This window comes from Chiloscyllium punctatum, chromosome 1 (genome assembly GCF_047496795.1).
Source record: "Chiloscyllium punctatum isolate Juve2018m chromosome 1, sChiPun1.3, whole genome shotgun sequence".
Lineage (NCBI taxonomy): Eukaryota > Metazoa > Chordata > Chondrichthyes > Orectolobiformes > Hemiscylliidae > Chiloscyllium > Chiloscyllium punctatum.
The window spans coordinates 25531127-25543552 of NC_092739.1; positions in this window are offsets into that span (position 1 = coordinate 25531127).

The following is a 12426-nucleotide window of genomic DNA, read 5'->3' on the forward strand; positions in this document are numbered from 1 at the left end:
CAGAATTTAAAAATAAACCAGGTGTGTGGGGCTGGCAGAGTATGCGGACCTCAAATAGTCTTCCTACTTTTTACTATGTCCCCAGCAAGCGTGAACTATGAGCAGCCTCCTGCACAAACTCACCCATTCTTTATGACATCAAATTAACAAATTGCATTAGAACCTGATTTCTTGCACATGAGTATAAATGAAATGAAGTTTGGACCTGAGAATTGTTTGGCCTTTCTGACTGCAGCATAGGATAAGCAATGTTGTGTCAATGCCAATGTTGTGGGTAAATTACCATAACATACCTTTAAATTAGCTACATATTATGAAATCTCACAGAGAATCACAAACTGAAACAATTATTTAAATTATACTGCATGTAGCAATTAAAATAATCCCTCAAGCAAGCAAGTTAAACCTCACAGCCCAATTTGGCTATTACCCAATTAATGGTTGAATTTAGCTCTGATTTCAACCAACAGTGTCTGTCTCTGATGTCCAGGGTTTGATCCCTATGCAGTGTTGTTCTTTGAATTTCTGCTGCTGAATTGTTCTGGTGTTGGATTCTTATTTATCCTTCAGGTCTATGATGTGACATTATTGATGATTCTTTAGATTCTTTCATCCAAATTATTGACTGGTCCTCAAAATTATCAAGTCTGCAGCTTGCCTTCTTACCAGAAGTAGCTTCCCAGTTCCTTGTTATATTTGGCATTGACTGTCTGTTTGAAGACACAGGCTTTGAACATAGAACAGTACAGCACAGAACAGGCCCTTCAGCCCACGATGTTGTGCCGACCACTGATCCTCATGTATGCACCCTCAAATTTCTGTGACCATATGCATGTCGAGGAGTGTCTTAAATGTCCCCAATGACCCTGCCTCCACAACTGCTGCTGGCAACGCATTCCGTGCTCTCACAACTCTCTGTGTAAAGAACCCACCTCTGACATCCCCTCTATACTTTCCTCCAACCAGCTTAAAACTATGACCCCTCGTGTTAGTCATTTCTGCCCTGGGAAATAGTCTCTGGCTATCGACTCTATCTATGCCTCTCATTACCTTGTATACCTCAATTAGGTCCCCTCTTCTCCTTTTCTCCAATGAAAAAAGTCCGAGCTCAGTAAACCTCTCCTTATAAGATAAGCCCTCCAGTCCAGACAGCATCCTGGTAAACCTCCTCTGAACCCGCTCCAAAGCATCCACATCTTTCTTATAATAGGGCGACCAGAACTGGACGCAGTATTCCAAGTACGGTCTAACCAAAGTTTTATAGAGCTGCAACAAGATCGCACGACTCTTAAACTCAATACCCCTTGTTAATGAAAGCCAAAACACCATATGCTTTCTTAACAACCCTGTCCACTTGGGTGGCCATTTTAAGGGATCTATGTACCTGCACCCCAAGATCCCTCTGTTACTCTACACTACCAAGAATCCTATCCTTAATCCTGTACTCAGCTTTCAAATTCGACCTTCCAAAATGCATCACCTCACATTTATCCAGGTTGAACTCCATCTGCCACCTCTCAGCCCATCTCTGCATCCTGTCAATGTCCCGCTGCAGCCTACAACAGCCCTCTATACTGTCAACGACACCTCCAACCTTTGTGTCACCTGCAAACTTGCTGACCCATCCTTCAATCCCCTCATCCAAGTCATTAGTAAAAATTACAAACAATAGAGGCCAAAGGACAGAGCCCTGTGGAACACCACTCACCACAGACTTCTGGGCAGAATATTTTCCTTCTAATACCACTCGCTGTCTTCTGTTGACCAACCAATTCTGTATCCAGACGGCTATGTTCCCCTGAATCCCATTCCTCCTGACCTTCTGAATGAGCCTACCATGGGGAACCTTATCAAATGCCTTGCTGAAGTACCTTTCTGTGATTAATTCCTTAAAATCTTCTCTGGGGCATGTACCATTGATGCCCTCTGGACCATACCCTGAAATGTTGCTTGGTGCTGAGCAACATGGAGGCAGGTTGGAGCTAGTGATTAACTTCTCGAAATTTCTCAATGTCTTACTTTTTGTCGTGTTTGATGGATGAGGTAGAAGCTGAATGTTAATGAAGTGAGTTATTTTCTTAATGAAGTGTTTAAGAAAATACTTTCGAATCCCACCATGGCAGTTGGTGAAATTTGAATAAAATAAAAAAGAAATTTGGAATTAAGAATCTAATGATCGCCCTGACATGATTGTTGAAAAAGCCAGTCTAGATCATTAATGTCCTTTAGGGAAGGAAATCTGACATCCTCACTTGGTCTGGCCTACACTCTTGATGTTAAGTAATGGCTGCCAGCAAGCTACAGCAGATGCAGCAGTTCACATGACTACAGCAAGCCAGTCTGTACATCATGTACAAATATGCTTCTCCAAACAGGAACAGTTTCTTGTTATCAACTATGTCCAGATCCTTTGTGACTTCTTTTTTAACACTTTGATCAAATATCCAGTGAATCTTCACTTCTCCAAGGGAGACAGCTCCTACTTTTCTATTCTGTCTAGTTAAAGAAATCCATCATTACTATTTGAAGCAGCAACCTGCTCCAGGTCAGTACTTTCAGAGACACAGTCAGTGACACCATTTCAGATTAAATCCTCACCGTGTAAAGTGTTGATGAAATCTTAGCAGATTTTCAGTCTGTATTGTTGTCATTCGACAACTATTATAGACCCAAGAAGAAGCTCATTATTGAACATACCTGGTCCAACCACAGTCGTAGAAGCCAGGAGAAGTGGCAAACTTCTTCATTTTGATTTAAGTAGATTGGCCAGTTCATATTGAACCATTTTGAAAGTAGGATCCTCAATGAAGAAACTCTCTCATTTTTCACAATCTAGAGAAAACTTAACATGAGCGCAAGCAGTCCTGAATATGAGATAGTCTGAGTGATGAGGAGTGTGAAATTGAGATAGCATTTGGGACTTCTCTAAGGCTGTAGCCCGAGCCTGTCAGTTGGCTAGGCCCAACCAATAAAACAAGGAATCTGTCAACGTTTGGAAAAGGCAGAAAGCACCATTTTGTAGGGCTGGCATCTTGGTGCACCATGGCAATGCAGATGTTAAGAATGCCCATCTGGCGGCACACAGTGGTTTCACTGTGATAGAATTGGTCATTTTCAACCATTTCATAATTCACAATCACCTCGTAAAGGCAAATAGGCTCATGGACATTTACAGCACAGAAGGAGGCCATTGGTCCATCATGTTTGTCCAGTCATTGATCAGACTACACTAATCCCATTTCTAGCTTTTGCCACAATTCCCTGGAGCCTATGGCAATATAAGTGAACATCTAAATATTTCTTAGATGTTACAAGCTCAACCACCCTTTCAGACATGGAGTTCTAATCTCCAATCACTCTTTGAGTGAAAAATATTATCCTTACCTGCCCTTTTAACATTCTTTTACCTTAAATCTATGCCCCTGGTTATTGACCCATATATCAATGGAAAAAGTGTCTTCTTATCCCTCTATGTCCCTTATAATCTTATACAACTCTGTTAGATCTCCTCTTAGGCTTCACTCCTCCAAGAAATATAACCCCAGCCTATCTGATCTTCTCTCTTAGCTCAGGCTCCAGGCAGCATCCCAGTAACTCTCTTCTACACCCTCTCTAGTTTATTCAAATCCTTCCTGCAATGTGGTGACCAGGATGCACACAATATTCCAATTGTGACCTGACCAGCAATTTACATTGTTCAGTATAACCTTTTCTCTTCTATACCTTGTCTATAAAAGGAAAGTGTCCCAAATGCATTATTAACCTGTGATACTACCTTCAGGAATTTGTGAATATGTGCATTAAGGTCCCTCTGATCTTGAGTACAGGGTTTGTGAGTCACACTTATCTGTCCCACTTACAGAGGAACTGGCGTGAACTACTTCTTTGATTAATTAAGCTCTATTAATATATTCAGGTTGTCCAATGGAGACATTGTTAAAATCTTGCTTAAGGCTGGGAATTTTGGAATTTAAATTGTAACTTTCAGTCATGAGAGCTAATCTACTGGCAGAGGGTCACTATTGAAGGCGTGGTTGTGTTTGGTAAGATTAGCAGCACTGCACAGGAATGTGAGTGAGAGAATAAAATGGGGCAGTTGGGGTTGGTGCTTAGATGGAAGCATTGATGTAGCCAGATCTCCAGTGATACTATGCAGTTGTGACACAACAAGTTCACGTAGCCTCAACGGGTGTGTTTCTTGGATCTCATCCCCTTTTTCGCACTCACCCTCCTCTTCTGGTAACCATTGTTGCTGTGGTGAATCCGTAGGAAGTGAGAGCACAAATAATATAAAAAATAAAAATAATATAGTATAAAAATTAATTGTTAAAAATATCCTGAAGAAACAAGCTCTTAAAGACTTACCTCATGAATCAGCGATCTCCATTTACATCAGTGAGAATGGTGAGAGCATGAACCAGGAAGCTGCTGGGAAGGTAAATTTCCTTCATAAAGAATTACCTCATGAATAAGCAAAGTTAAGGCTCAACAGGAGTGGATGTGGACACAGGGATAGCGGGGCTCATGAACTCATATATTCAGGTTGTGGCTGAACCTGAGACACTAACCATGTAGTGTTTCACACCCGTCCTCCTCCTCTAACCAAATAAAAAGACCGTGTGTGAAAGGTTGGTAAAGTAAGGCTTTTTTTCTCATTTATTCAACCTCTCTTGGCAATTTAGAGGAGAGGGGATGGAGGCTAGGCCGGTTGTATGTTCCTCTTGCAGGATGTGGAATGCAAGGGTCACCACTGGTGTCCCTGCTGACTTCACCTGCAAGAAGTGCACCCAACTCCAGCTCCTCACAGACTGCATTAGGGAACTGGAGCTGGAGCTGGATGAACTACGGATCATTCGGGAGGCTGAAGGAGATGAGAGAGAGGAGTTATAGGGAGATAGTCACACCTAAGCTATGGGATAAAGATAGCTGGATGACCATTGGGAGAGGGAAAGAGAAAAAGCAGACAGTGTAGGGACCCCATGGTGGCTGTTCCCCTCAATAATAAGTATACCGTTTTGGATAATGTTGGTGTGGTCGACTTACCAGGGGAAAGCCACAGTGGCTAGGTTTCTGGCACAGAAGGGAAGGGAGGAGATTTAAAAGCGAGAGGAAAAGGCCAGAGATTCTGTGGTCATGAACAAGACACCAAGATGGTGTGTTCTGCCCCAGATGCCAGAGTCAGGGATGTCTCGGATTTAGTCTGCAGGATTCATAAGGGGGAGGGAGAGCAGCCAGAGGTCATGGCACACATTGGTACCGATAACATAGGTAGGGAAAGGGAGGAGGGCCTGAAAAGACAATATAGGGAGTCAGGCTGGAAGCTAGAAGGCAGGATGAGCAGAATAGTAATCTCAAGATTGCCACCAGTTCTACGTGCTGGTAAGGTTAGGAACAGTGAGTGAGTGCAGATGAACATGTGGCTGCAGGGCTGGTGTAGGAGGAGGGCGTCAGATTTGTAGGTTGCTGCAAGATTTGTAGGAGCTACGGATCAGATGATGGAGTAGGTAGTGAACAGCTAGATATAGTGTGCAGAGAGTCTGTGAGGAGGGATAGGCACTTGATAGGGCAAAGGTGCAGTCAGTGTGATGGGTTGAAGTGTGTCTATTTTAACACAAGAAGTATCAGGAATAATGGTGATGAACGCAGAGCATGGATCAGTACTTGGAAATATGATGTTGTGGCCATTATGGAGACTTGGATACCATAGAGGCAGGAATGGTTGTTGAATATTCCAGGGTTTAGATGTTTCAAAAGGGAGAAAAAGCAGAGGTGGGAGAGTGGCATTGCTAATCAGGGATAGTATCACAGCTACAGAAAGGGAAGTTGTTGAGGAGGGTTTCTGTACAGAGTCAGTACAGATGGAAGTCAGAAACAGAAAAGGAGCAGTCACTTTATTGGGAGCTTTCTGCAGACCGCCCTCCCCCCCCCCCCCCCCCCCCCCCCCCCCCAATAGCAACAGGGACACAGAGGAGCAGATTGGGAGGCAAATTTTGGAAAGGTGCAGAAGGTTGTTGTCATGGGTGATTTTAATTTCCCTAATATTGATTGGAACCTCCTTAGTTTGAACATTTTGGATGGAGCAGTTTTTGTCAGGTGTGTCCAGGAAGTACTCCTGACTCAATGTGTAGATAGGCCAACTAGAGGGGAGGCCATATTGGATTTGGTGCTTGGTAACGAACGAGGTCAGGTGTCAGACCTCTTGGTGGGAGAGCATTTCAGTGATAGTAATCAAAACTCCCTGACCTTTACTTAACTCATGGAGAGGGATAGGAACAGACGGTATGGGGAAGCATTTAATTGGGGGAGGGGGAATTATAATGTTTTTAGATAGGAGATGGGGCACCCAAATGCATGACAGAAATGTGGAGGTTTAAGAAGCGCTTTGTCCCAGTGAGGCAAGGAAGGGATGGAAGGTTTAAAGAACCACGGGTGACAAGGGATGTGGAACATCTAGTCAAGAGGAAGAAGGAAGCTTATGTAAGGTTGAGGAGGCAAGGATCAGACAGGGCTCTAGATGGTTCCAAGGTAGCCAGGAAGGAACTGAAGAATGGACTTAGAAGAGCTAAAGGAGAAATGAGCAATCTTTAGTGGGTAGGATTAAGGAAACTCCTAGGCATTCTACACTTACGTGAGGGATAAGAGGATGGCCAGAGTGAGGGTGGGTCCGATTAGGGAATGTGGAGGGAACTTGTGTCTGGAGTTGGAGGAGTTAGGAAAGATCCTTAATGAATACTTTGCTTCAGTATTCACTACTGAGAGGGACCTTGTCGTTTGTCAGGACCGCGTGGAACAGATTGATATGCTGAAACAGATTGATGTTAAGAAGGAGGATGTGCAATGTGGAATGTGCAATAAATGTGGCAAATATTATTCCCTTGTTCAGGAAAGGGAATAGGGATAATCCTCAGAATTACAGACCAGTCAGTTTTATGTTTGTGGTGAGCAAATTATTGGAGAGAATTTTGAGAGACATGATTCATGATTACTTGGAAAACCATTGCTTGATAAGAGATAGCTGGCATGGCTTTGTGAGGGGCAGGTCATGCCTCACAAACCTTATTAATTCTTTGAGGATATGGCAAAACACATTGATGAAGGTAGAGCAGTGCATGTAGTGTACATGGATTTTAGTAAGGCGTTCGATAGGGTTTCCATGGTAGGCTCATTCAGAAAGTAAGGAGGCATGGTATGCAGGGAAATTTGGCCGTGTGGATACAAAATTGGCTGACCGATAGAAGACAGAAGGTGGTAGTAGATGAAATGTATTCAGCCTGGAGCTTGGTAACCAGTTCTGGGACCTCTTTGTGATTTATATAAAAGATTTGGAAGAGGAAGTGGAAGGGTGAGTTAATACGTTTGCTGATGACATGAAGGTTAGTGGAGTTGTGGATCGTGTGGAGGGCTGTTGTAGGTTGCAACGGGATATTAAACATGATGCAGAACTGAGCCGATAAGTGGCAGATGGAGTTCAACCCGGAAACGTGTGAAGTGATTCATTTTGGAAGGTTGAATTTGAATGCAGAATACAGGATTAAAGGCAGGATTCTTGGCTGTGTGGATGAACAGAGGGATCTTGAAGTCCATGTCCGTAGATTCCTCAAAGTTGCCGCCTAAGCTGATAAGGTTGTTAATAAAGCATATGGTGCGTTGACTTTCATTAGCAGGGTGATTGAGTTTAAGAGCCGCAAGGTTATTCTGCAGCTCCACAAAGACCCGGATAGACCACACGTGGAATATTGTAATATTGCATTCGATTCTGGTTGCCTCATTGTAGGAAGGATGTGGAGGCTTCAGAGAGAGGAGATTTACCAGGATGCTGCCTGGGCTGGAGGGCATGTCTTATGAAGAAAGGTTGAGGGAGCTTGGGCTTTTCTCATTGGAGTGAAGAAGGATGAGAGGTGACTTGATAGAGGTGTACAAGATGATGAGAGACATAAATAGAGACTTTTTCCCAAGGCAGAAATGGCTATCACAAGGGGGCATAATTTTAAGGTGATGGGAGGAAGGTTTAAGGGAGATGTGGTGGTGTGGAATGCACTGCCAGCGGGTGTAACATTTAAGAGACTCTTGGATGGGTACATGGAAGATAGTAAAATGAAAGGTATGTAGGTTAGTCTGATCTTAGAGTCGGATAAAAGGTCGGTACGAGGTTTTTATACTGTGTTGTAGTGTTCTATGTTCTATGTTCTGTGATATTATTAAGCTGGAGAGGGTTCAGAAGAGATTTAACAGGATGTTTCAGGGAATGGAGGGTTTGAGTTATAAGGAGATAGACTGGGAATCTATTTCACCGGAGTGTAGGTTGTTGAGAGGTTATAGAGATTTATAAAATCATGAGGGGACTAGATAAGGTGAATGGCAGGTGTCTTTTCCACAGGGCGAGGGATTTCAAGGACATATCTTTGTACCATCTTAGGCACAAAGGTACCTAGGTACAGAAACGTAAGTACAAAGTAGAAAAATAAGGAAATAGAATTTCCTATTTGCAACATTCACATCCTTATTAGTATAAAGTAAAAATAAGAAATAAAGTTAAAAGTTCACCATGACAGTCTCTTCATGCTGAGCTCACATTCCCTACAAGGGCTCGATCTCCACACTCAAAGCTGCTATACATGCTGGAGACCTTGAGCTCACTCTCCCCCACAGTCTCTCCCTGTCCACTGCGCTGGACTTGCTCTTCCACGTGATCTCTCAGTCTTCTCCAGCGCTGGGCTCGATCTCCAGTACACTGTACCAAACCACCACTCCCTGGAAGAAACCTGAGGTGCACTGGTCACTTTCAAATTACTGCTCTTTCTGCAGAAGGTAAGTAGATTAAAGTAAAGATAAAAGCTTTGAAAGGAGTGAAAGCATACAGAGCAGATGAGCTCTGGGCAGAAGGCTACACGCTGTGCTGCTACTGTACTGCCATCTTGAAATGAAGGATGAATGACGATTCTCCCGCTGAGACTAAAGCAATAGAGTGCAGTCAAGTTTCATTGAATTCATGAGCTCAGCAGCTTGCACATTTGAGTTCAGTTTCAAATGCTCAAATACACAATGTTGCCATGGGATTCCCTCTCAGGCCAGCTCTTGCTGACATCATCATGGAAGCACATCTTCAATGGAATGACCATTATATTTCAGCTCCTTGTACATTTCTGATGTGCAGACGACATATTTGTTATATTTGAATCTACATCTGCGTCACAGAAATTCTTAACACACGTTGATATGCTCTATCTTGTACTCAGGTTTTAGATTGAAGTTGACTGATCAGATGAAGGCATAAGGCCATAAGACGTAGGAGCAGAAATTGGGCCATTCATTCAGGCCATCGACTCTTCTTTGCTATTCAATCATGGCTGATCAGTTTCTTAAACCCGCTTTCTCCCCATAACCCTTGATCCCCTTGACAATCAATAACCTACTTATCTCCTTCTTAAACATACCCAATGACCTGGCCTCCACAGCCTTTTGTGGCAATGAATTCCATCGATCCACCACTCACTGGCTGAAGAAGTTTCTCCTTATCTCCGTTTTAAAAGGTCTTCTCTCTACACTAAGGCTGTGCCTTCAGGTCCTTGTCTCTCCTACCAGTGGAAACATCTTCCTAATATTTACTCTGTCTTTCCTTTCAGTACTCGATACGTTTCAATTAGTTCCCCCCTCATCCTTCTAAACTCCATCAAGTATAGACCCAGAGTCATCAAACGTTCCTCATATGTTAAGCTTTTCATTCCTGGGACCATTCTCATGAACCTCCTCTGTATATGCTCCCAGGCCAGTACATCCTTCCTTAGATATGGTCCAAAACTATGCACAATACTCCAAATATGGTCTGACCAGAGCTTTATAGAGCCTCAGAAGTACATCCTTACTTTAATATTCAAGTCCTCTCAAAATAAATGCCATCATTGCATTTGCCTTCCTAACTGCTGACTCAATCTGCAAACTTACCTTGAGAGAATCCTGGACTAGAACTCTCAAGTCTCTTTGCACTTCAGACTTCTGAATTTTCTCACCATTTAGAAAATACTCCATGCCTCTATTCTTCCTACCTAAGTGCATGACTTCACACCTTCCCACATTGTATTCCATCTGCCACTTCTTTGCCCACGCTCCTAATCTGTCCAAATCCTTTGGCAGACTCCCACCTCCTCAGTGCTACCTGTCCCTCTACCTATCTTTGTATCATCCGCAAACTTAACCAGAATGCCCTCAGTTCCTTCATCTAGATCGTTAATGTATAAAGTGAACAATTGTGGTCCCAACACTGAGCCTTGCGGAACACCACACCATTGGTTGACATGTTAATTGTGAAATCTGCCAGCAGGTTCTCTATTACTGTCTCCTACTAGCCCACATTCACTTGCCAACACATGTGCTTTGATTCCCACAGTTCCAGACACTGCAATATCTACTGTTTTTGGTAATTTTGTGAATAGAGTCCTAGCCAACTGCTCCTTCTACAAGCTCGATGTTGAGGTAAGGGCTATCCCGTATGATAATGATGACCATGATCAAATCTTTATTCACTGTATATTGCACAGACTCAAAAAGTGTCTGATGGCCATCAATTTTGGCCCAGAAAAGTGCTCTGCCTACCTCAGATTATCCCGAGAAGAAAAGGTATCTCAGAAATTTGAGTAACAAGCAAAACCTGTTGCCTCATGCTATTGCATTGCAGAAAATCTAAAGCAATATTCTCCAGTATCAAAAAGCCAAAAGATGGTCTGCCCGAATGACAAGTTAATAATGTGGCATTTGAGCTTCAGTGGTGATACATTGCCAGATAAGTAGGCTGCACATCTGGGTGACTAGCAGATTGAATCAAACAATATGTTCCTTGGGCTGTGCACAGGAGGTAGTGTGCCGATTATGCTCAACCAGTTACTAACATTAGATGTGGTTGTGCGATTGAACAGAATTTACTAAAAAAAACCTCTGACTGTGCTAATAATTACACTGGAAAGAAATTTAAATTAATCAGACTGGTGTGTTTCATTTGTTTGTGCTAAAAGCAGTACATATTTACACATGGGACCCTATTATGTGCAAGCAGAAGAAGTATGTCAATGTGTGTCTACCAGCTTGGACTGAGGTTCAACAGCTCACTGAGATTGGCAGTGAACAGTTCTTGATGTATCTTCATGGTCCAATCAATCATAATTGAAAAGCTTTGAATTTATGTCACTTTGTAATGTTTACCTAGACTACCAAGCAATTAATGGCCAGTCTCCATCACAACCACTTGCCCCCACTACCACCCCTTGTCCCCATCACTTTCCACCACCATCTCTCTTCATCCCTATCATTTCCCATCCCTACATTCACCATTCCTGCTACACTCCTTCACCCCCTCACCCCACTGCCTCTTCTCACGGCCCCCACTTTTTCTCACTGTCCCCACTCCCCATCACCTTGACTCCCTGTCCACCCATCTCTCCCACTCTCCATTCCATCCATACCCCTACCCCACCCATCACCCCTCCCTCATCACCCTATTTCCCTTCACACCCTCTCTTCACCACCCCTACTCCCCATCACCTGTCACCCTGTCACCCACATTCCCATCACTCCATCTCCTATCCTCCCACTTCCCATTACCCCCTCACCCCAAAATCCCAACCCCCAACCACCCCAATATCCATTACCCCCTTCCATCCCTCCTCTTCCCGTCATTCCCCAGTCCAGTCACTCTCTATCATCTCTCCCCTTCATCGTTGCCATTTCCTGGTCCTCAGCGCTCCCCAGTTCCATCGTTCCCCTTTGTTGCTACTGTACCATCAGTCCAGACACCATCATTTCTGATCCCTCTTCAGATTCCGTTTGTTCAACCTGTTCACCTATTCCCACTTTTTGGTCCAGTGTGCCTTGCAACATTGGGAACTGCCACTGAACAGCACTGCTGCCTCACAGCGCCAGAGACCCGGGTTCAATTCCTGCCTCAGGCGACTCGCTGCGTGGAGTTTGCACATTCTCCCCGTGTCTGCGTGGGTTTCCTCCAGGTGCTCCGGTTTCCTCCCACAATCCAAAAATGTGCAGGTTAGGTGAATTGACCATGCTAAATTGCCTGTAGTGTTAGGTGAAGGGGTAAATGTAGGAGAATGAGTCTGGGTGGGTTACGCTTCGGCAGATCGGTGTGGACTTGTTGGGCCGAAGGGCCTGTTTCCACACTGTAAGTAATCTAATCTAATCTAATCTTAACATTAAATTTCTTTTGGCGGTAACGTTATGGACTTTTGCTCTAAAATTGTGAATCATCTTAATTTAGCTGGCAATTTGAATATGTTATTACATTTCAAGTCTATATATAGCAAAACAGAAAATCAAAATTTAGCCAGTGATCCACTTTATTCCACACTTCAGAATGTGAGTCAGAGGTTATGACCTGATTGACTGTGTGTTCTGGGTCTCTATCTGTTTAGCAATCATTGTGAA